Here is a 24,258-nt window from a genome sequence, read left to right on the forward strand (position 1 = left end):
AACATTGGTCATATGGAAGGCTCTGTGCTACCTATTAGCAAAAAGTCACATTAAATTCAAGTTCTGGATATCTAACATAAAAGAAACACTAAGTTCATCCTTTTGCATTGCAAAAACCAAAAACCAAACACAGCAACCAACCCCACCCCCACCCCCCGTAAAGAGGAATCCCCCCTTAAGTTCCCCTTCTGTACATTCAAGTATTTGTAAACCTAATGGTTCTAAGTACCTGTACAATTATGCAGAGTTTAGGCTAAGTAATATTAACAAAAATTCTGTTCAAGATCATAGATGCTTAAGTCAATCTAGAGTCTGAAATCAGAGCAAAGAAAAGGCTGAGAAGCAGAACGCAAAACTAAGAAATTAAATTGTGATAATGACTGCATTCATGAAAATAAACTTTATTTAATGGGGAGGGGCTCTGAAGTACTTATAAGTATTTCACATAAATTGATTAAAAGTCACTATAGAGTCAAATCTTAAGTCTTCCAAGAAAGTAACTGTGTAACACTGGTAAATAATCACAATTAAAAAAAAAAAAACCTCGTCTACTTTGTTCTGAAAAGTTTTATTTTCCTTAAGAAAAGGGGCGGGGGAGGGGGCAAAACAAAACCAAAAAAGGAACAAACAGAAACCACTCTGAGCTGGCGACTGCGACAGGCCAGTCAGACACCCAGGCTTTCCGGGTCGTGCGTGGCTTTGGGATGCATGTCCGCGAAGAGAGCCCTGGAACCACCCATCACGTCCCACACCCAGATGCCAAGAAAGCAGCAGTCACGGCGGAGGCCCGACACACACGGGGCTGGTGGGGTCGGGGCCCCGCTGCAGACGTGGAGAGGCCCTCGGGGCGGGGTATCGTAGAGAGGCACTGCGGTCGTAACCCGGCCGCCCAGGCCTGGGAAACCGCCGGGGGTGTCCCGGGCTCGAGGGCACCCAGCACTCGCGCGGGACGCCTTGTCATGAGTCACGGAGGCGAAAAAGCAGCCGGGCGGGGGAAGAAGCTGCAGGATGGAGGGAAGCCCGACCCTCGGGAGGGAAGCGAGCGGGCGGGGAGGCCCCGACCTCAAGCGGGGAAGGGAAGGGGGGGGGTGGGGGGTCCTGCCAACCCACGCCCTGCCCGCCCTACCCTCACCTCCATCCGACGCAACAGGCTCTGCGACCCGGTCCCGACCCCGGGGTCTGCGGGCTGGGAGGCGGGGGCAGCTGCCCGCAGCCATGACAGGCGCGGGGCGGGCCGCGGGCGGGCTGGGCCGCACGTGCGGGCAGCGCCCCCTCCCAGGCCTCCCTGGGCGCCTGCTCGCCCCCGGGCGCCGGCCCCTCACCTCAGCGGCCGCGACGCGGCCCGGCCTGCCCCGACCCCCCCTACCCCCACCCCGGCCGAGCGGCGGCGGCGGCGGCGGCACGTACTCACCGCCGCTCGCGGGCTCTCGGGCTTCGCCATGACTGAGGCGCCCCCGCCGCCCCGCGCTTCGACCGAGACTGACACGCGCGGCTGGCCGGGCGGGGGCGGCCTCAGGCGACCACCCGGATGACAGAACCCGCCCCCGCCTCTCCCCACCAGTTGAGCAGCGGCCGCTGCCCCTGGGCGCCCCCGGGGCTTCCTCCCCACGCCTGGGGCGGCGGGTGGCAGCGACGGGTGGCGGCGGCACTTACCGGCGGCGCGGCCAGGCCCCCCTGTCAGCGCGGGGCCGGGAGGGAGCGGAGGGAGGAGTGAAGGGGCACCGCCTCCCCCGCGCCGCCACGCACCCGCCTGATTGGCCCAGTTCACTCCCCCAGCGCGACCCCACCAGCCCCTGCGAGCGGCACTCCGGCAGCACCGGCGCGTCATTTGCATATTTGTGCCCGCGCCGCTGATTGGCCCGGGCTCGAAGGGGCGGCAGAGGCCTCGGCAGCTCCCGCCGCCGCTCCCGCCGCGCCGGGCGCCCGGGGAGGGAGGATTCTCCTCTGTCGCTCCCCTTCCCACGCGACCCGGCCTGACCTGGGGCGGAGGGCGGCGGGAGGCGGGGTCGCTGCCCGGCTCCAACATGGCCCCGACACACCGCCGACCCAATCGCCGGTGCGGTTACTCTAGGAGCCCTGGGCGGCCTCGGGGCGGGGAAGTGTTGGGGCCGGGCGCCCTCTGGCCGGAGCGCGGGGCAGTGCAGTGGCCCGGGCTCTCCTCGCCGCCCCGCCGCGGCCGCCACGTCAGGCCGCGCCCTCGCGGCGGCCTCTCCCCTCCCCGCGGCCCCGCCGCCACGTCAGGCCCGGCAGGCACACCCCGGCCGCGAGCTGACCGGCGGTGGGGTCGGCGCCGAGGTCACTCACTCGCCGGGCTTTTCCCCGCCAGGCTGGGGTCCGCCGAGGAACCGGGAGGGTTTCCGGAGCCTCCCTCTTGACAAGGTCGTGATTTCGGACCCCAGGTTCTCCCTTCGGTCTGAGACGGCGGTGGCACACGCCTGTGCCGTAAAATCGGGAGCCAGGAGAGTGTCGCCGCAATGATACAGCGATGCAATCCAGGTGCTAAGCACCAACCGCGAAAGGGGCGCCAGGCTAAGGAGAGACCCAGCCCCATGTCCCCATCTAGAGAGAGCGCGCGCACCTCAAGTGGTGGAGAGCCGGGCTGACACCTCGTCATCCCCAGGGTCAGGCCCGCGTTCTAAATTGCACAGCTATGAAGGGAAGGAAAGAACAACCTTCTCCAACTCTCCCGCCCCCCCCCCCCAAAAAGTGGGGGAGGAACTGGTCCAAGACTAGGGAGCATACTAGAAAACCACTGGCTTACGAAGGCCTGGGGACACCTGGGTTCCTCCTCTGTCACTAATTAACTGGGTGACCTACATTAAATCATAACGTGTCCCAAGGCCTCGGTTTTCCCTTCTGTGAAATGAAGAGGCTGGACACATTTTCTAAAAGCCTTCTGATTCTAAAAATTCTACGGGTCTCTCATGTCCTGAGCTGGCTTTAATACCCGATTAAAACTTTAACATCCATATAAGAACGAGAGAAGACAAAATAATGGAAGGTTACAAGTTCAGTCGGCCTTCCCTCATAGCTCAGTCGGTAAATCATCTGCCTGCAATATGCAGCACCACCTTATGTTTGTTCCGTTTCCCATCCTAGGAGGGTAATATTTAACATTCACTTTGAGAAGGGATAGACTACCCAATCCAGTATTCTTAGGCTTCCCTTGTGGCTCAGCTGGTAAAGAATCCGCCTTCAGTGCTGGAGATCTGGGTTCGATCCCTGGGTTGGGAAGATCCCCTGGAGAAAGGAAAAGCTACCCACTCCAGTATTCTGGCTTGGAGAATTCCATGGACTGTGTATTCAGTGGGGTTGCAAAGAGTTGGACACGACTGAGCGACTTGCACTGCACTTGCAGTTGACAGAAATCTCTTGACTTTCTGTCCTCACAAAGAAGGATAGAGCAATGTCACTGTGCTTGTTTATGCTTGATCAGAATGGAATGGCTGCAGTATACAGACAGCTAGTTGCCAAGTAATTTCACTCTTTATGAAGGTTATGTAGATCAACACAACATTGTTTAGCTGAGATACTGAACCGGGGTTGGGAGAAAACCCTGCTGAGGGAGAAGGTACAATTACAGTTTCGATTCCCCTGGATACTTAGTAACAACTACACACTAGGATAAGAATACACAAAAAAGAGTCCACCTTTGAGCTCCCTACACTGCTTATTTGAATGCCACATTAGCTTGCAAATTCTACCTGCTGAGTCAAATCCAAGGCCAGTAACATCTCATTTATCTGGCAAGATACTCCATTTAAATGAAACCTTTACCCACTTGACAGAATTCCTCTCCCCAAGAAAACCCACATTTTCTTGCATACAACAGCCCTTTGAAAAATACACTGTTGGTGATTAAGGAGCATCGTTATCATTATTACCATTATTACATTCTATTATGACCAATGAATGCCCTTAAAATTATGTAGATCTATGTCTCTATAATTAATTACCTCTAGAATGCTGTTTTAGGATTACTTTAGATTTACATGTTTGTTTTATGTCTCCTTTCTCACTACTGGGCTGACACTTCTCCATTCTTCTACCTAAGAACCTTCTTTCCTGTTTTTGCTTGTTTTTAATGATTCTATTGTACTATGAACTTAGACACAGATAAACTTCTATTATTAGTTTAGACTTTCAAGTTTTGAGTAACGATTTTCTGTGGGGCTGTCCTGTGGATTAAGCACATGAAGTTGTGTGACATCTGTTTTAACTGCTCAATAACTAGTTTTCAAGATTGCCTGGAGAAATATCAATAACCTCAGATATGTAGATGACACCACCCTTATGGCAGAAAGTGAAGAACTAAAGAGCCTCTTGATGAAAGTGAAAGAAGAGAGTGAAAAAGTTGGCTTAAAGCTCAACATTCAGAGAACTAAGATCATGGCATCCAGTCCCATTCAGTTCATGGCAAATAGATGGAACAGTGGAAACAGTGGCTGACTTTATTTTTCTGGGCTCCAAAATCACTGCAGAGGGTGATTGCCGCCATGAAATTAAAAGACGCTTACTCCTTGGAAGGAAAGTTATGACCAACCTTCTGCTGCTGCTAAGTCGCTTCAGTCGTGTCCGACTCTGTGCGACCCCATAGACAGCAGCCCACCAGGCTCCGCTGTCCCTGGGATTCTCCAGGCAGGAACACTGGAGTGGGTTGCCATTTCCTTCTCCAATGCATGCAAGTGAAAAGTGAAAGTGAAGTCACTCAGTGGTGTCTGACTCCCAGCAACCCCATGGATTGCAGCCCACCAGGCTCCTCCGTCCATGAGATTTTCCAGGCAAGGGTACTGGAGTGGGTTGCCATTGCCTTCTCTGATGACCAACCTAGACAGCATATTAAAAAGCAGAGACATTACTTTGTCAACAAAAGTCCATCTTGTCAAGGCTATGGTTTTTCCAGTGGTCATGTATGGATGTGAGAGTTGGACTATAAAGAAAGCTGCTGCTGCTGCTGCTAAGTCGCTTCAGTCATGTCAGATTCTGTGCGACCCCGTAGATGGCAGCCCACCAGGCTCCGCCATCCCTGGGATTCTCCAGGCAAGAACACTGGAGTGGCTTGCCATTTCCTTCTCCAATGCATGAAAGTGAAAAGTGAAAGTGAAGTCGCTCAGTCGTGTGCGACTCTTCGCGACCGCATGAACTGCAGCCCACCAGGCTCCTCCATCCATGAGATTTTACAGGTGAGATGGGGTGCCATTGCCTTCTCCGAAAGAAAGCTGAGCGCCAAAGAATTGATGCTTTTGAACTGTGGTGTTGCAGAAGACTCTTGAGAGTCCCCTGGACTGCAAGGAGATCCAACCAGTCCATCCTAAAGATCAGTCCTGGGTGTCCATTGGAAGAACTGATGTTGAAGCTGAAACTCCAATACTTTCGCCACCTGATGCGAAGAGCTGACTCATTTGAAAAGACCCTGATGCTGAGAAAGATTGAGGGCAGGAGGAGAAGGGGATGACAAAGGATGAGATGGTTGGATGGCATCACCAACTCGATGGACGTGGGTTTGGGTGGACTCTGGGAGTTGGTTATGGACAGGGAAGCCTGGCGTGCTGCAGTTCATGGAGTTGCAGAGTTGGACACGACTGAGCGACTGAACTGAACTAGTTTTCACTTATTTCTTAAATCTTAGTAGTATTCTTGATAACTGAAGTTTCTGAATATGTGCACTCTAGAAAAACCATTGCAAAGGGTGGCTCTACATTTTAGGATTTAGAGGCTACATCAGTAAATACTACTTTTTGCAATTTAAATGAATAAGAATCAATAATCATCAACATCTAAATCTAGTAATAATGGCCTACTAGTTCCTCAGGCAATGGAATATCCACAACCAGGCAGTAGCAATGCTCTCTCCAGGTCCCTCTATTCCACTCTAAAAATGGCTCCATTCCTGTCCAAAGTCTTTCAAACCCAAAAGACCCCATATCTGCAGACACAATGTTTCAGGTCTCTAGGAAACTGTGCTTTGTTAGACAACTGTTCTTCACACCCTGAATGAAGCGTTCTACAAGTGTATCCAGTCGGTACCATTTACTGAAATCTAACTAGTCCCAAGCACTGTGAAGGGTTTATAAGGGTTTAGTTAAGGAAGCTAGCAACTTCCACCTTTGTTATGGTATTAATTACATAATTGTAATTTTATTTTACATTCACAGTGACTCTATGATAAAGGGATTATCCTCCCCTATTTTACAGATGGAAAGGGTTCAAAATCTTGCCCTGGTTACACAATCACTGAGTGGCAGAGCTAGGATTCAAACTTAAAAAAGCCTGTAACTCTTAGCCATTATACTATATCCTTCCCTGAGCTTTAGTTTCCAATTCCAAATTTACTAAGGAAACTTACATTAACTAATTTGGCACCTTGCAAGGAGGGATTCCCTGCATAGCCATTTTGGTTGAGATTACCAAGAAAGGAATATCTCAAAATGTATATAGTGTATCAAACTTGGCATTCTCTTGCAAGTTTGAGGGGTATGAACCAATGCTCTGGTACTGTGTACTTTGGGGAATAACTGGTAAAATCAAGATTCTAAGATGGCCAAACTAAGGATTAGACCCTACTTCAGTGAGACCTACAGAAGTGATGCTCACAGAACAGTCAAAACAACCTTAAAGAAAGAAGAAAGTTGGAGGATGCTTGCTTCCTGACTTCAAAACTTACTACAGCATTGCAGAAATTGGACAGTGTGGTACTAGCATAAGGATAGACATATGGATCAATGGAATAGGATTGAGAGTCCAGAAAAAACCCTTACATTTATAGTCAATTGATTATCAACAAGACTGCCAAGACATTTAAATTGAGAATGGCAACTATATGTGCTAGAGAATGAAGTTGGATCCCTACCTCACACCAAATACAAAAAAGAATAAATGAAAAGGGATCATAGACCCAAATGTAAGAGGTAAAACTATAGCACTCTAAGAAGAAAACACAGGAGTAAATCTTCAGGAACTTGGGTTAGGCAATGGTTTCTTATATATGATACCAAAAGCATAAAGAATAAAAGAAAATATAAAATTGGACTTCATTAAAATAAAAAAAACTTTTGCACAAGCAACCAAAGAAAAAAATTGATAAACTGAATGTCAAAATAGAAAACTTCTGTGCTTCAAAGAACACTATTAAGAAAATGCAAAGAAAGACACCTACAGAATGACAGAAAATATCCGCAAATCATACATCTGATAAGGGTATAGTATCCAGAATATATAAAGATCTCTTACAACTCAGCCATTTTTTAAAAATCCAATTTTAAAATAGGCAAAGTATTTTTGAATAGACATTTCTCTGATGAAGATATACCACAGCCAATATGCACATGAAAAATGCACTCTGATAATCAGTAGTTATTAACAAAATGCAAAGCAAAACCACAGTGAAATACTACTTCACATCCATTAGGATAGCTATCATAAAAAAGACTGGCAATTAAAAGTGTCCATGAGGATGTGGAGAAATTAGAACCCTCATACATTGCTGGTAGGAAAGTATTCAAAAAATGGTGCAGCCACTTTGGTCAATAGTCCTTCCAAAGGTTAAACATAGTTATTATATGACCCAGAAGCCTCAATGAGATGAACACGTGTGTATAACTTACACATAGAAGTTCATAGCAGCATTATTCATAATAGCTCCAAAGTGGAAACAACTCAAATATCCATCAAATGGTGAACTGAACCAAAGTGTTACATCCATACAATGGAAAATTATTCAACCACAAAAAGGATTGATTGACTACTGCTACCTAATACAACATGTAAGAAGATTGAAAACATTCTGCAGAATGATAAGAGCCAGATACAAAAGACCACATATATGGTTCCTTTACATGAAATGCCCAGATTAAGGAATCAAGGGAGAAACGAGGTGGATTAGTGGTTGCCTACGGCTGGGTTGGGGAGAAAGGGATGAAGAATGAAGAGTGACTGATAATAGATACTTATGGGGGGTGGGGAGTAAGGGGAGTAATGAAAATGTTCTAAAATTAGATTGTGGTGATGTTTGTACAACTAAATACTACTGAAGTGTGAATTTTTATGGTAGGTAAATACGATTTCAATAAAGCTTTTTTTTTTTTTTACATTTCAATTTGTTTCAGTTGTTTATTAAGAGACCAGATTACAAAAATAATCCTGGTAGATACCTTAGTTCATCCTTCTAATAAGCTAAAGCTGTTTTTCAAAAAGTAATGCCTACCAGCAACTTCCAACTTTGTTACAGTATTACATTCATTAAATTCATATATTTATGTATATATATATACACATGTTGAGCAAAAGGAATAGATATATTTTAATTATATTTATCAATTAAGAAGCAAATAATTTTTTTAATCTGAAGATTATTGGAGTGGCACTGTTATTTCTCACATTGGGCTCACCAGTTTGGTGACTTTGGGGTAATTTATATGCATTTAAATACCCTCACCATGTATGTCTACCAGGCTGGGAACTGTGTTGGCTACAGAAGAAGGGATTGTTATTCCCATATAAATAATCATGAATTATTAATAATAAATACTGAACAAATGTGTGTAGATAAAATATTTTTTCATTCATCTTCTTTGACATTCATTCACAGGTTGAGACACTAAAGTAAATGTTCTTTCACAGAGTATACTTTTGTAATCTTTTACACATTTTATGTAGATTCATAACTTAAAATGTTTTTATGCCCCATTATATTATGGATTTCCATCTTTCTGCAATTATAAGTAGTAGCTTGAGGAGCTTAGATACTTTTCCACTTTAGGAAAAGAATCTGAAAGGAACTTTAGTTGGTTCATGTGTGTGTGAGTGCATGCACTCAGTTGTGTCTGATTCTGCGACCCCATGGACTATAATTTGCCAGGCTCCTCTGTCCAGAGGATTTTTCAAGCAAGAATACTGGAGTGGGTTGCCATTTCCTTCAGTAGTGAGTAAAAACTAACTTCACATTAGCCCCTGGGTGTTGTGAAATTTCCTGAATTCCATGGAGAATACAGGTTCTTTTTAGACCAGGGGTAAAGGACATCACTAGAAAGCTCTTTAGCTTTCCTCTCAGGCTCTTGTTCAAGCAAATAGAAAAGAGGGTCGGCTTTCAGTTGTAGTTCAGAGCACCTCAGAGATCAATTAAAAGCATGTTCAGCACTGTTTTCAAATCTAGAGGCTGCTGATTAAAACATCCAAAGGATGTATTCAGCCAGGCAGCCATTCTTCAGACTCTTATCTTAGGCCTACTTAATCAGGGAAAGATCTTAGAGTCTCTAAATTGTATCTATTTTATCCCCTGCTTTTAGTTAGGAATATACCTCAAAGCATGATCCTACTTGACAGTTCAAATCTTTCACTGTTTTGATGTTCTACAGTTGCTTGTCCTGGGAATTTCCTGGTGGTTCAAGGGCTAGAACTGCACGCTCTCACTGTCAAGGGTATGGGTTTGATCCCTGGTGAGGGAACTAAGATCCCACATGCTTCATGGCATGGCAAAAAAACAAAACAAACCCCCACAACAATTGCTTGTCCTAATCTTAAAAGAGATTTTGCTGTTTTCCTTGATAAGACATCCTGAGCATCTTATTCCCTCTCTTTGTCCATCTGCTTTTCTTTGGGTAACATGAGCACTCCTGGAGAAGTTTCTAAATCAAGTTTGAGGGGATGAAATGTATGACGTGCAGCTGCTATTTAAGAAATTAATTCATTCAACAAATATTTAAAGAATATCTGTGAATGGGAATTCCCTGGTGGTCCTGTGGTTAGGCCTCGACACTTTCACTGCCTAGGGCAGTGAAAACAGGAAAGTCATAGAGATTAAGCCTTCTACAGGCTTATATTTGATTTCTCCATTACAGATATTTGGGCTTCCCAGGTGGCGCAGTGGTAAAGAAACAGCCTGCCAATGCAGGAACTGCAAGAGACATGGATTCAATCCCTGGGTCAGGCAGATCCCTTGAGGTAGGAAATGGCAACCCACTCCAGTATTCTTGCCTGGGAAATCCCACAGAGATTTCTGGAGCCTGGAGGGTTACAGTCCATGGGGTTGCAAAGAGTCGGACACAGCTGAACGCGCATGCACGCACACACACACACACAGATATCTGACAAACATCCCACCTTCCAGAAAGTCTGGTTGGCTGGAGAACTCAAAAATAGTATGGCAGAGAGTATGTGGGTTCAATCCCTCGTGAGAGAACTAGGATCCTGCAACCTCATGGTGCACCCAAAAAAGAAAAGAAAGGAATACCAGTGAGGTGATAGGTGCAGCGCTAGGTGTTGGAAATACAACAGTGAAAAAATAGGCATGGTTCTTTCCCTGATGACAAGTTTTGTAAAGTAAATAAACACCCACGAATTAATTATTTTTACTAATTTCCTAATACTTAACTTACAGGTATTGTGATTGGTGTACTTAAAAAAAAAAGTATGCTCTACATCACAGAGCCTAAGGACTAATGGAAACTGTAGACATATATTTTTCTAATCAACTAGTTTGTTTTAGAGGTATTATGGGCATCTTATTTCAAGGAGAAATCCATCCTGGTGCAATTATAATCCATCTTGTCTTGTTTCAGCTTCAAAAAAAGAGAAAATTGTACCAGGTTTCCTGTGAATATTTCTCAACTTGTTTTTCCTCATTCATTATAGCCACAACTATAATTTGGTCACCATCTTTCCATAATCCTATTGGCCAGGTTTTGCACTTCTTGTTGTGTCTTGGAAAGAGCTTAGAGAACTCATGTATTATTGCTAGGAATAAACTCTTTAACAATTACTTTAGTCTTGTATTTTAAAAAAATAATAATAATTGAACTTTTTTTCTTGCCTCAAATGAATTTCTTCAGAAGGGCTATCTTTCTTATTAAGATCATCTTTTAAAGCATTTTTATTTTATCAGGGCAACATACCATCTCTTATGTAAAAGCATGAGGGGATTGCTGGAATTCTTGGACATTCTGGTTGAGGATATATATTAATTATAGTTGTTTTCTCTGCACTGAACCCCATGGTTTGTTTTATAGAGAATGAGTAACAACATGCCAACCAGGAAAATTAATTCCAGGTTACATGATTGAAAAAAAATTGTTTTCAATTCAAGAGCAGAGAGGCCTTTAGAAAGCTTTGCTGAAAATAAATCAGTGTAGCTTTTTATTACTCTGGTTACCATTACACAGTAAGCAGTTAGTAACCCTGCAGATTTTTTTTTTTTTTTTTTTTTGGCTGCACTTCATGGCTTGGGGGAATCTCATTTTAGTTCCCTGGCCAGGGATTGAACTTTGGCCCTCAGCAGTGAAATCACAGAGTACTACCCACTGGACCACCAGGGAATTCCCAAATCCTGCACAACTGAAGTAGAAATCTTTATGAAAACAAAGAAAGGAACTGAGTCAATGTTTCTTAAAACAAGATATTCATAGAAATTAAGCCTCTCAGTCAGTAAAGAATCTGCCTGCAATGCAGGAGACTGGGGTTTGATTCCTAGGTCAGGAAGATCCCCTGGAGAAGGAAATGGCAACCCACTCCAGTATTCTTGCCTGGGAAATCCCATGGACAGAGGAGCCTGGTGGGCTACAGTCCATGGGGTCATAAGAGTCAGACACAACTTTGCAACTAAACCACCATAGGCACAAATTTGATTTCTCCAACATTACAGATATTTGACAAACATCCCACCTTCCAAAAAATTTGGTTGGGTAGAAACCTCAAAAACAGTATGTTAGAAAACTGAATTTCTTCCAAAATGAGGCTAGTTCTGCCACACTGTTAGACTGTATTTGAGTGATGGCTAGCAACAAGATAAAAGGCTAAAATGTTAGGCCAAATCCTCTGGATATCAGATGTGTCATTGAATTTACCCTTTTTCACAGTTTATCTCAGTGTCACAGAGGTCTGCCTAGCTTTTTCTCATAGTTAGCAATTTTTGGCTAATCCCGTGGAACCCTGTATCCAGCACACAGTGCCCTGGCTCCTGGGGGACACTACTCTTTGGGTTCCCTTTGCAGAGCGTGTGTTGTTTGGCAGGGACATGCCGAGCGGTGTGTGCAAACTATAAGTAATGTCAGGCTAGAGCTTGCTCACTCTCTGCCACTCCCCTTTCTAGATAAACGAAAGGGACTGCAGGCTTTTCTGTTCCTCAAACACACCACTCTCCTTGGCTTGGGATTTTTTTCACCCTCTATTCCCTCTGCCTTACCGTAGGCTCTGGGTTCAGCGGCTCCTTCAGGCTTTGCAAAAATGGTTCCTCTTAGAGGCCTTCCTTGATGCCTAATTACTCATGTGTTTCCTTCTTAACACCACAGTCGTGTTTGTGTGTTTGCCTCTGCCCACTAGAAAGCAAGATTCTGGAGGCCGAGGCAGGGTCAGTCTTGCTCCTGGAAGTATTTCCAGCACCTAGAACACTGGTGCCCAAGAAATGTGTATTTTCACTACTTATTTATAATAAATAAGCAACAAGGACCTACTGTATAGCACAGGGAACTCTCCTCAATATTCTGTGATAACCTGAATGAGAAAAGAATTTGAAAAACAATAGGTACACTTATTTGTATAACTGAATGACTTTCCTATACACCTGAAACTAACATGTTCATCAACTATGCTCCAACATAAAAAACTCTCACTAAAAAAGAAAAATGTCTATTTTATACTGATGAACTGCTTACCCAACATATCTGTAATGTCCTGGCAGGAAAAACTGCTGTCATTTGGGGTTATCCCACCTGGTTTTGAACAAGATACTGGAAGCCTCAACTGGAGATTCTCAAGTCTTACTGCATACTAGCATCACTGGGGAAACTTAAAAACTACCTTTGCTTAGACCCCGCCCCAACCTAGGGGTGATGGGTCTCAGGCACCAATATGTTTTTTGTTTTTTGTTTTTTTTCCATTTATTTTTATTAGTTGGAGGCTAATTACTTTACAATATTGTAGTGGTTTTTGCCATACATTGACATGAATCAGCCACGGATTTACATGTGTTCCCCATCCCGATCCCCCCTCCCGCCTCCCTCTCCATCCCATCCCTCTGGGTCTTCCCAGTGCACCAGCCCTGAGCACCCATCTCATGCATCCAACCTGGGCTGGTGATCTGTTTCACCCTTGATAGTATACTTGTTTCAATCCTGTTCTCTCTGAACATCCCACCCTCGCCTTCTCCCACAGAGTCTGAAAGTCTGTTCTGTACATCTGTGTCTCTTTTTCTGTTTTGCATATAGGGTTATCATTACCATCTTTTTAAATTCCATATATATGATATGTTTTAAAAGCTCTTTGTGTCTTTGCTTGTGTAACCAAGGTAGAAAGTACTGGTCTAAGTGACATGGAACTGAGTAACTACCCAACTACCATGTTCTTGTCTTCTGGGTGAGTCATTCCCGTGTCACCTCTGTTTAGGGAAACTCAAAGTGCTCTTTAGACTACCGCTGTGGCTTCTGAATACCTGCCTTGTTATCATAAAGGGGAAGAATTAGGCATAAGCCAGATGAAAAATTAACCTCTCAGGAAAAACACAAGGTGTCCAAGTAACCTAGGTTCATCTGTCAGTTGTTATTTAGTCCCTAAGTCATGTCCAACTCTTTGCGACCCAGCTAGGCTCCTGTGTCCATTGGATTTCTCAGGTAAGAATACTGGAGTGGGTTGTCATTTCCTACTCCCGAGGATTCTTCCTGACCAGGGACTGAACCTGCATCTCCTGCATTGGGACAGGAGGATTCTTTACCACTGAGCCATCTGGGAAGCCCTCATCTGTTAATACCTGCTCTGAAAACCTCAAAGGGGAAAGTTCCAGCACTTTTCTTCCTTCATAAAAGAAAGTCATTAATAAACTTCTTCATTTAGCTGTAGAAATCAGAGGCAATCATTCAAGTGCAAAGCACGCAAAAAAATAATGCTCCCAGAAGAGGGATGTGTCCAAATTCCATCCTCTTCTTTATAAGAAATAGAGACTAAGTAGTGGTTGGTTCAGAAACACTTGTCCAAGGACTTCCCTGGTGGTCCAGTGGCTGGTGGTCCTGGTGGTCCCCTGAGCTCCCAATGCAGGGGGCCCGAGTTCCATTCTGGGTCAGGGAACTAGAGCCCACAGGCTGCCACTAAAGATCTCACATGGTTCAATGAAGACCATGGCAACTAAGACCCGGGACAGCCAAATAGATACATAAATACTGAAAAAAAAAAAAAAAAACAACGGAAAAGAAACACTTGTCCATACTTTTTGTTATGGCAAACTGTGCAGCTTAATAAACTGTTTTCTTCTTTATTTTTCAAAACCACCATCAGAACTGTTCACAAAAGCTAGATTCATGCTAAAAGTCAATGTTGTTTCCCCTCCAGTTAGAAAACCTAAATAACTATAGTAAAATCAGCGTGCACACAGGATTAGAAGTAGAAATATTTGAGTTACCATCCAGGCCCTATCACTTGCCAACTGAATGAATGATCAGCAATCTTTCTGGCCTGTTAAATGAGAATCAGAACACCTATGCTCCCTGCCCCACGTCATTGTTTCTTGCTAGTAATATTCACAAACTTTCTCTGAAAATGTTGCAGTGTGCAAATGAAAATTACTGGGTGGGAGGGAGGCTCAAGAGGCAGGGGATTCACACTGTTGTGTGGCCAAAACCAATACAACATTGTAAGGAAATTATCCTCCAATTAAAAAATTAATTAATTTTTTAAAATGAAAATTACTGGTCTTCCGTCTTACAGTGAACTTTTAAGAAAAAACAAACAACTACAAAAAACCAGTGGTTACAGTAATTAGAAATGTTGATCTAGGATATACTATGTGTCCAGCAAAGTGCTGAAGAAGTTGTTCCTGAATCCATTAAACCAGAACAGTAGGTAGATCACCCAATAGGGAAAGCCATTTCCTCTGCAACAGGAGAAACTCAGCTTGGCCAAATCCAGACATAACACAATAAATCCACTTATTCATCTCCCAAAGTCTGTTTCCACCCTTTAAAGTTCTTTCATCTCCCGCAAAAGATGTCCAGGCTATGGAAGGGATTATTTAAACTCAGAGAGCCTTGGGGCTCCCCTGGTGGCTCAGGAGTACAGAATCCACCTGCCAATGCAGGAGACAGGGGTTCAATCCCTGACCTTGGAGGATCCCACATGCCACAAGGCAGCTAAACCCGTACACCACAGCTACTGAGTCTGTGCTCTAGAGCCCAGGAACTGCAACTACTGAAGCCCAAGAGCCCTAGAGCCCGGGTTCCTCAATGAGAAGCCACCCTAATGAGAAGCCCTCCGGCCACAAGAGAGGAGGCCCCTCTTGCCACAACTAGAGAAAAACCCAAGCAGCAACGAAGACCCAGCACAGCCAAAAATAAAGAAATAACATTATTTAAAAATCAATAAATTCAGAGAGCCTCTAATTTAGTCAAGATCAGGGCACTGAACTTGAAATCACTATGAGTTTAAAATTCTATTCCAGGGTTTCAGTAGGTAAGAGGATATAGAAAGCTGCAAGCTGATGGCAGTTTTGCAGTTGATCCCAGAACAGCTTAAAACAGAACTCCTGCCTCCTAACTTCTCAAGGTTAAAAGCAACCTTAGAGATTGTCTGCCTAAGAAAACGCTGGGACAGGAATGGATTAGAATCCTATGTGGTCCTGGTAAGTCTTTGACCTCACCTAGACTTTGCTTATTTATTTGTAAAATAGAGATTAAAAACATCTCTTTTACAGTGTAAATAATCTGAAGCTTAGAGATGATATACATAAAACTGGCACAAATGAGGTTATCAATAAATCATAGCTAATTTTTAAAAGAGTGATTTTGAGATTTCCCCCACTGACAGATCACTGTAAAAGGCTGATACAATTTACCAAGTCATATGAACCAAGAAAAGCTTTGTTGTTGTTGTGTTTAGTCACTAAGTCATGTTCGATGCTTCTGCAACCCCGTGGGCTGTAGCCACCAGACTCCTGTGTCCATGGCATTCTCCAGGCAAGAATACTGGAGTGGGCTGCCATTCCCTTCTCCGAGGGATCTTCCTGACCCACGGATCAAATCCAGGTTTCCCACACTGCAGGCAGATTTGTTACCATCTGAGCCACAAGGGAAACCCCCACCCCCACCCCAAGAAATGCTTCTTTAGTACCACATGTGACTCTACTGTCTTATTTAACTTACATGCAGAGTACATCATGAGAAACGCTGGGCTGGAGGAAGCACAAGCTGGAATCAAGATTGCCAGGAGAAATATCAATAACCTCAGACATGCAGATGACACCACCCTTACAGCAGAAAGTGAAGAGGAACTAAAAAGCCTCTTGATGAAAGGGAAAGAAGAGAGTGAAAAAGTTGGCTTAAAGCTCAACATTCAGAAAACTAAGATCATGGCATCTGGTCCCATCACTTCATGGGAAATAGATGGGAAAACAGTGGAAACAGTGTCAGACCTTATTTTGGGGGGCTCCAAAATCACTGCAGATGGTGATTGCAGCCATGAAATTAAAAGACGCTTACTGGTTGGAAGGAAAGTTATGACCAACCTAAATAGCATATTAAAAAGCAGAGACATTACTTTGCCAACAAAGGTCCATCTAGTCAAGGCTATGGTTTTCCCAGTGGTCATGTATGGATGTGAGAGTTGGACTATAAAGAAAGCTGAGCACCAAAGAATTGATGCTTTGGAACTGTGGTGTTGGAGAAGACTCTTGAGAGTCCCTTGGACTGCAGGGGGATCCAACCAGTCCATCCTAAAGGAGATCAGTCCTGGGTGTTCATTGGAAGGACTGATGCTGAAGCTGAAACTCCAATACTTTGGCCACCTCATGCTAAGAGTTGACTCATTGGAAAAGACCCTGATGCTGGGAGTGATTGGGGGCAGGAGGAGAAGGAGACGACAGACGATGAGATGGCTGGATGGCATCACCGACTCGATGGACGTGAGTTTGAGTAACCTCCGGGACTTGGTGATAGACAGGGAGGCCTGGCGTGCAGTGATTCATGGGGTCGCAAAGAGTTGGACACGACTGAGCGACTGAACTGAACTGAACTGATGACTCTACTGTATATGTATACATAGTATCACAGAAGAACACATCTGGGGGCTTCCCTGGTGGTCCAGTGGCTAAGAATCCATGGTCTAATGCAGGGGACAGGGGGTCCATCCTTGGTCAGGGAACTAAGATCCTACATGCCATGGGACAACTAAGCCCCCACACCACAACTAGAGAGTCCATGTGCAAGTAAAGATTCCGTGTATCACAACATAAGACCCGATGCAGACAAATAAATTAATTAAAAAAACAAAGCCAAAAACAAAACCCACCTCTCTTCATCAAAACAAAGATTTTCTTCAGTTCAGTTCAGTTCAGTTCAGTCGCTCAGTCGTGTCCAACTTTTTGCGACCCTATGAATCGCTGCACGCCAGGCCTCCCTGTCCATCACCCACTCCCGGAGTTTACTCAAACTCATGCCCATCGAGTCGGTGATGCCATCCAGCCATCTCATCCTCTGTCATCCCCTTCTCCTCCTGCCCCCAATCCCTCCCAGCATCAGGGTCTTTTCCAATGAGTCAACTCTTCACATGAGGTGGCCAAAGTATTGGAGTTTCAGCTTCAGCATCAGTCCTTCCAATGAACACCCAGGGCTGATCTCCTTTAGGATGGACTGGTTGGATCTCCTTGCAGTCCAAGGGACTCTCAAGAGTCTTCTCCAACACCACACTTCGAAAGCATCAATTTTTTGGCACTCAGCTTTCTTCACAGTCCAACTCTCACATCCATACATGACCACTGGAAAAACCATAGCTTTGAGCAGATGGACCTTTGTTGGCAAAGTAATGTCTCTGCTTTTTAATATGCTGTCTAGGTTGGTCACAACTTCCCTTCCAAGGAGTAAGCGTCTTTCAATTTCATGGCTGCAATCACCATCTGCAGAGATTTTGGAGTCCAGAAAAATAAAGTCAGCCACTGTTTCCACTGTTTCCCTATTTGCCATGAACTGGATAGGACTGGATGCCATGATCTTAGTTTTCTGAATGTTGAGCTTTAAGCCAACTTTTTCACTCTCTTCTTTCACTTTCATCAAGAGGCTTTTTAGTTCCTCTTCACTTTCTGCCATAAGGGTGGTGTCATCTGCATATCTGAGGTTATTGATATTTCTCCTGGCAATCTTGATTCCAGCTTGTGCTTCCTCCAGCCCAGCGTTTCTCATGATGTACTCTGCATATAAGTCAAATAAGCAAGGTGACAATATACAGCCTTGAAGTACTCCTTCTCCTATTTGGAACCAGTCTATTGTTCCATGTCCAATTCTAACTGTTGCTTCCTGACCTGCATATAGGTTTCTCAAGAGGCAGGTCAGGTGGTCTGGTATTCCCATCTCTTTCAGAATTTTCCACAGTTTATTGTGATCCACACAGTCCCCTCAAAACAATCTATTGAACTGGGTCATGTGTCTAGTCTTCCTCAACTATTTGTTGGCTGCATGTTGATTTGATTTATAGGTGTCATAGCAGGTAAAACAGACAAACTGTGGTAGACCAATGGAGAAAAGTCCTATCATTCCGATTAGGTGCAGGCCTCAGAGTTTGCAAACCTTACCTAATAATATCTTACTGATATTGATAAACTAATTCAATGATTTTGAAATCTTTCTGAAGACGAGGAACTTCTTTCTTTAAAAAGATTATTTATTTTTTTTTTCCAGAAGCTCAAGATCTAAAACACAGAAAAGCAGAAGTCCCAAATGCAAAAACAGAACCAAGGCCAAGGAGCCTTTCTGTGAGCTTAGGCACCCTCTGCCCTTCCCCACCCTTAGAAAGGCATCTCTGAAGACTTCCTGGGCTTGGAGGGGAACATTTGGAAAACTCCCTTCAGTCCAGCCCTTCATTCTGCAGATAAGGAGATTAAATCCCAAGAAATCCACTCAAGGTGACCCTGTGAGTCTATGAAAGAACCAACCCTGGGGTCGAGGCCTCTGATTTCTCTGTTCAGCATTTTCTTGACTCAGAGGTTACTAGTTTTGAATTTTTCAAACAGCATAGCTGGGAAATGTTTATTTATTTCCCAAGATAACTGGTTAAATAGGTGAGGCAAAACCTTGGCACAGCCGGTCAACTCTCTAAAAAATTTATCTTCTTAATAGAAGGTTGACCAGATGTCCCTCTTCTGTCTACCTCTGCTATCATGTTCTATGGTGTACCAAAATTTTCTGTTTTATACCAGACATCATAAATGTCCTGCACAGTGTATCCAACTCTCTTGGGCTGGTTGCCCTCATTTAAAACTCAGAAGATTTTTGCCTAGAAATCTGGATTTCCAACTTCTGCTGAAAATGGAGAAATCCTAGCAATACTGAATTCTCATTCCTAGTTAACACTCCCAGGAGCTGAGAAGAGGCAGGCACTCTTTGGTGTGTCTCAGTCCCCACCCATCCCTACCTGCTTGTGTCCATTATCATCTATCCCCTGTCGGCATTTGAGTTTGTGACCCAGGGTCTAAAGCTTTTCTCTATAGAAGCTTTTTTCTTTTTTCTTTTTGAGAATGGAACTTATAGAACTTATAGAAACAAAGGTAAACCTAAGAATCGGACACAGGGGATAATCTCATTTCAAGGTGAGGCCTCCACCCTGGTGGTCCAGTGGATAAAAATCCACCTGTCAATGGAGGGGACACAGGTGTGATCCCTGGTCCGGGAAGATCCCTCATGCCCTGGGCCTGTTAAGTCCCAGCGCCCAAGCGACTGACCTTGGATGCTGCAATTACTAAAGCCCGAGCACTCTAGAGCCCACGCTCTGTGACAAAAGAAGTCACTGCAATGAGAAACCCCCACACCACAACTAGAGAAAAACCCAGGTACAGCAACAAAGACCCAGGGCTGCCTTACAGTTAAAGAAAAAAATGAGGTGAATGTCACCACATATAATGCTGCTCTCTTTCATTGAATAAGGACTAAACTTTAGAGTCCTGACTCATTTATTTTTCTGAGGGCTGTTAAAATACCCACAGACTAACAGAGTTCCAAGGCTCAGCATTGCTTCCCTGTGTGTCCCCTTTTATATGACTGTCTGTAGCACGACTCCAAACCCTCCGAGCCCCTCGGGAGATGCATTATTAAACCACACATCAGCCTGTTTCCTGCATCCCAGGGTGCCTCCCTCAGCGCTACCGTTAGGAGGAATCAGGCCCAGGACTGGGCAACACAGGTGGGGAGACAGCAGGCAAAAATGAGACAATTCCTAAGGAGCATTCAGTCCTCAGCTCCCAGCTGCGGCAACCCCGGGCCTCCTGTCACACTCTTGCTCCCTGCACGTCCCCAGATCTGTGATCGCCTCACACACCTCTACCAGTTCAATCACCTTACTCTATGCCCTCGATAAAATTTACAAAAACATCGGATAAACAGGTTCACCCTAAGGTTTTAATAGTTCAGAACTGTGCATTTTTAAATTATTTTTTATTGGAGTATAGTTGCTTTACAATGTTAGGTTAGCAAAACTGGATATTTTTTATTTTAGCTTTTTAACCTAAGTGTGTATCACTAATGACAGAATTTTAGGAATCATGATTAGTTGATGAAAAGAACAGCTGGAAACAAAAAAAAAGGCTTACCTTCAAATTACACCACAAAGGAGGTTTATTTCCTTTGTGCCTGAAGGGTTACCAGTTATACCACACCGCCCTCCTCCAGGATGTTGTTCAAATGCCACTCTCTCAGTGAGGCCTTCCCTAAACACATAAATTAAAATTATGACACCCCCCCACACACACACTCCCTACTGCATCCCTTGTATCTCCATATCACTTAGCACCATTTGATACACTGTATCTCATTGTTATTGTTGTTTACTGTCTCCCTGCCTCCAATAGAACGGAAGCCCCCATGGGACCAGGATCTCTGTCTGTCCACATCCTCTGTGCTGTGGCAGTGCCGGGTCCACAGAAGATGCTCCACAAAGGTTTATCAAACAAATGAACTTGTCATGTGTCATGCCCAGGCCTCAGGGTGACAATTATTTACATAGTCAACAGTTAGATACATAGGAGAACTTCTTGATGATGAGAGTGGCTACATATTTTAAAGCTGGAAGGGTGCTCAGAAGCTGTGATGTCTTTCCCTCCAAAAGCTGAAGTTAGTCGCACAGTCGTGTCTGACTCTGCAATTCCGTGGACTGCAGCCTGGTCCCGCTCCTCTGTCCATGGAATTCTCCAGGCAAGAGTACTGAAGTGGGTTGCCATTTCCTTCTCCAGGATCCTTCCTTTACATATAAGTATACATACATCTATCAGGCTTCCTGGTGGCTCAGACAGTAAAGAATCTGCCTGCAATGCAGAAGACCCGGGTTCAATGTTGGGTGGGGAAGATCCCCTGGAGAAGCGAATGGCAACCCACTCCAGTACTCTTGCCTGGAGAATCCCATGGACAGAGAAGCCTAATGGGCTACTGTCCGTGGGGTTGCAAAGAGTTGGACACAACTGTGCAATTAATACCTCCACTTTCATACATAATATGTTTGAAATATATATATATCAAACAAATATACATATTTGCTTTCCTAAATATTTTTAAGGATGAGATACAGTCTTTTTTTTTTTTTTTAATCTGAAATTGACAGCAGGTATCCTATCTGGGAAGCAGGAAGCTGAATAAGATGACTTTTTTTTTCCAAAATGCTACAGTGTAACCAAACATGTGTAAGATGTGGGATGTGGGACATGATGTGGCGGCAGTGGTGAGGTGTTTGTGTGTGCGTGTATGTGTGTTTAGTGTGGCAGTTGCATCTTTAACTAGATTATGAACCTTTCTTCATTTCCTCCGAGCTAAGGAAGATGGAGTTTAGTTCTTTATCTGAAATGTGTCCTAGTAAATACATGTAATAAGACCTAATTTGAAAAAGCAGCAGAGGATGTTTCTGGCTATTTAACTTTGCAGCACTGCCTTCCAGCTGTCCTTTGGGAAATAACTGTTTATTATTTTTTGTTTTTATTGGTATTTATACCTTTTTACTATGCTTCTTTGACATCTTTGAACAGCATGCATGGGAAACTTTGATTAATTCCTCTAATACAAACAACATGAAGCCTGAACTTCTGGTTCAAGTGTTCTAACCTGGCACCAAGGTGGGAACACAAATCCACTGGTGGACCCCAGACTAGATTAGATTCATGGTGCTAAAGTAACATATGCATTATCTGTATGGAACTAACTGGCTAATGTCCTGAGCAGGGGTGGGCACAGGGTATCAGTGAAAAACAGACAATTTTAGCACAAGAAAGTAACCTCTTCAGAAAAGTTATTTTATCACCATGTCACTAGAGACATCACCAGTGAAACTTTTAAGACCTACAACATAGAAGATTAGGTTACCAACCCCAGATCAAAGGAGTGTAGAAAAGAGACAAGAAATGACCTGCTTTTTAAGTACCTTAACTTATGAAACCTCCCAGACATAATCTAACAGTAGAACCTTATTTCTGGTCTCTATTATGATCGGTTCTAAGGAATAACACATGTACAAGGTTATTCATTACAGTATGTCAGTAATAGCAAAAGTTTGGAAACAAGTGATCATCTTGGGGGCCTGGTTAACCGAATTATGGAATATCCATACAGTGGAATACAATTAAATAAATTTTAAAATGAGAATATTATTTATAAATGGCATTAGAATGCTTTCGAATGACAGAACCAAGATGTGGAATAATAGAGTATGCTACCCTGGGGACAAAAGGTAAAACAAAAGTGCATACATACAGGGACTTCCCTGGTGGTCCAGTGGTTAAGACCCTGTGCTCGTAATGCAGGGGACCTGGGTTTGAGCCCTGGGCAGGGAACTAGATCCCACATGCCTCAACTAAGAGTTTACACGCTGCAACTACGACCCTGCACAGCCAAATAAATAAATATTTTAAAAAACACAAAAGACTGATCTAGGAACATTTTAAAAAATTAAAAAATAAAAATAAAAAGTCAAGAATACACACATATGGTTATATTTTCTTGTATACATATGAAATATCTCTGGAAGGGTACATAATAAACCGAATCACTGGCTTCTTCTAGTAAAAGTACAAACTATCGGGTGTAAGATAGGATGTATTGTACAACATGGGGAATGTAGCCAACATTTTGTAACAACTGTAAATGAAGTGTAATCTTTAAAAAGTGTATAAAAAATTTAAATGTTTTAAAAGTTAATTAAGCCCTTCTTAATCTAGGAGGTACCATTTCTGTAGATTTGAAGTTTTTTCAAGATGAGATGATCTAGCAAAAGCAAACAAACAAGAATATGGTCTGCTCTGGGGTAATAAGTTGGGTGCCTCCAGCTCAAGGCTGTCAAGGAAGGGGAAGTGCCAAAGATAATTCGCTTGCTTCAGACGTATACTTATGTCGGCCTGCAAGCTGAGGGCAGAGTGGAAATCTTTTCTTTGCTGCCATCAGAAAACAGGTTTCCAACACTGGTGATGCGGTTTCTGATCTTGCCATCCGAATCAGGCACAACCCTCTTTAACTGAAAATGGCTATCCCGCCCCCCCCACCCCCCGGCCCCAACCTTGGGCTGGTTACACACAGGTGAAAAAACAAAATGTCACAGTTAACCTTTTCTCTCCATGTTTGGCCACCCAGCAGATAAAATGCTAAACATGTAGTAAAGGACCTAAATGGAGTCAAAGCTTCAGCTTTGGAAAAGTTTTTCTTGGCAAACCCCTGGTAAGAGGGGCAGCCCCTCGGGGACTCATAGCAAACACGGGATTTCCTCTGTATGGGCTCAGCAGGAGTCAGCGTGCAGTAAGGTAGTTTTGATGGAGGGATGCCTGGATGAAAAAGGGAGGAGAGTCAACAAACTCGTGTTTCAGCCCTGAATCTACCTCAAAACTTAGCACAGGATCTTAATTTTTAAAGTCTGAGTACTTCCCTGGTAGTTCGGATGGTAAAGAATCTGCCTGCAATGTGGGGGACCTGGATTTGATCCCTGGGTCAGGAAGATCCCCTGGAGAAGGAAATGGCAGCCCACAACAGTATTCTTGCCTGGAGAATTCCAGGGACAGAGGAGCGTGGAGAGCTACAGTCCATGGGGTCGCAAAGAATCGGACACGACTGAGTGACTAATACACATACACACAGCCTCCTCTGTAAAATGGAATCACAGTCATTGCCGCATCCACCTTCCTGGACCAAAAGATAAAAAAGAATACAAAGCTTTCGTTTGCTTGTTTTGGGGTGCACACAAGGTATGTGGGATCTTAGTTCCCTGACCAGGGATCGAACCCACACCCCCTGCACTGCAAGCCCGGAGACTCAACCACGGAACCACCAGGGAGAT

At 44.1% G+C, this 24,258-nt stretch overlaps 1 protein-coding gene across 7 annotated transcripts in view; it reads right to left on the reverse strand.

The window, feature by feature from the left end:
• CHD9 (chromodomain helicase DNA binding protein 9) overlaps window positions 1-24,258 on the reverse strand; it is a 228,889-nt gene that overhangs the window by 151,762 nt on the left and 52,869 nt on the right. For 4 of the 7 annotated variants that reach the window (XM_020873093.2, XM_020873090.2, XM_020873091.2 and 1 more), the window contains exon 1: window positions 1,654-1,756. The exons of 2 other annotated variants lie outside the window; for them this stretch is intronic. The gene's annotated coding sequence lies outside the window, so the exon portion shown is untranslated. Of the gene's footprint in view, window positions 1-1,411; window positions 1,512-1,653; window positions 1,757-24,258 lie in introns of those variants that run through there. One more of the 7 variants, XM_070451300.1, reaches the window with a different exon arrangement.

Source organism: Odocoileus virginianus, chromosome 20 (genome assembly GCF_023699985.2).
Source record: "Odocoileus virginianus isolate 20LAN1187 ecotype Illinois chromosome 20, Ovbor_1.2, whole genome shotgun sequence".
Lineage (NCBI taxonomy): Eukaryota > Metazoa > Chordata > Mammalia > Artiodactyla > Cervidae > Odocoileus > Odocoileus virginianus.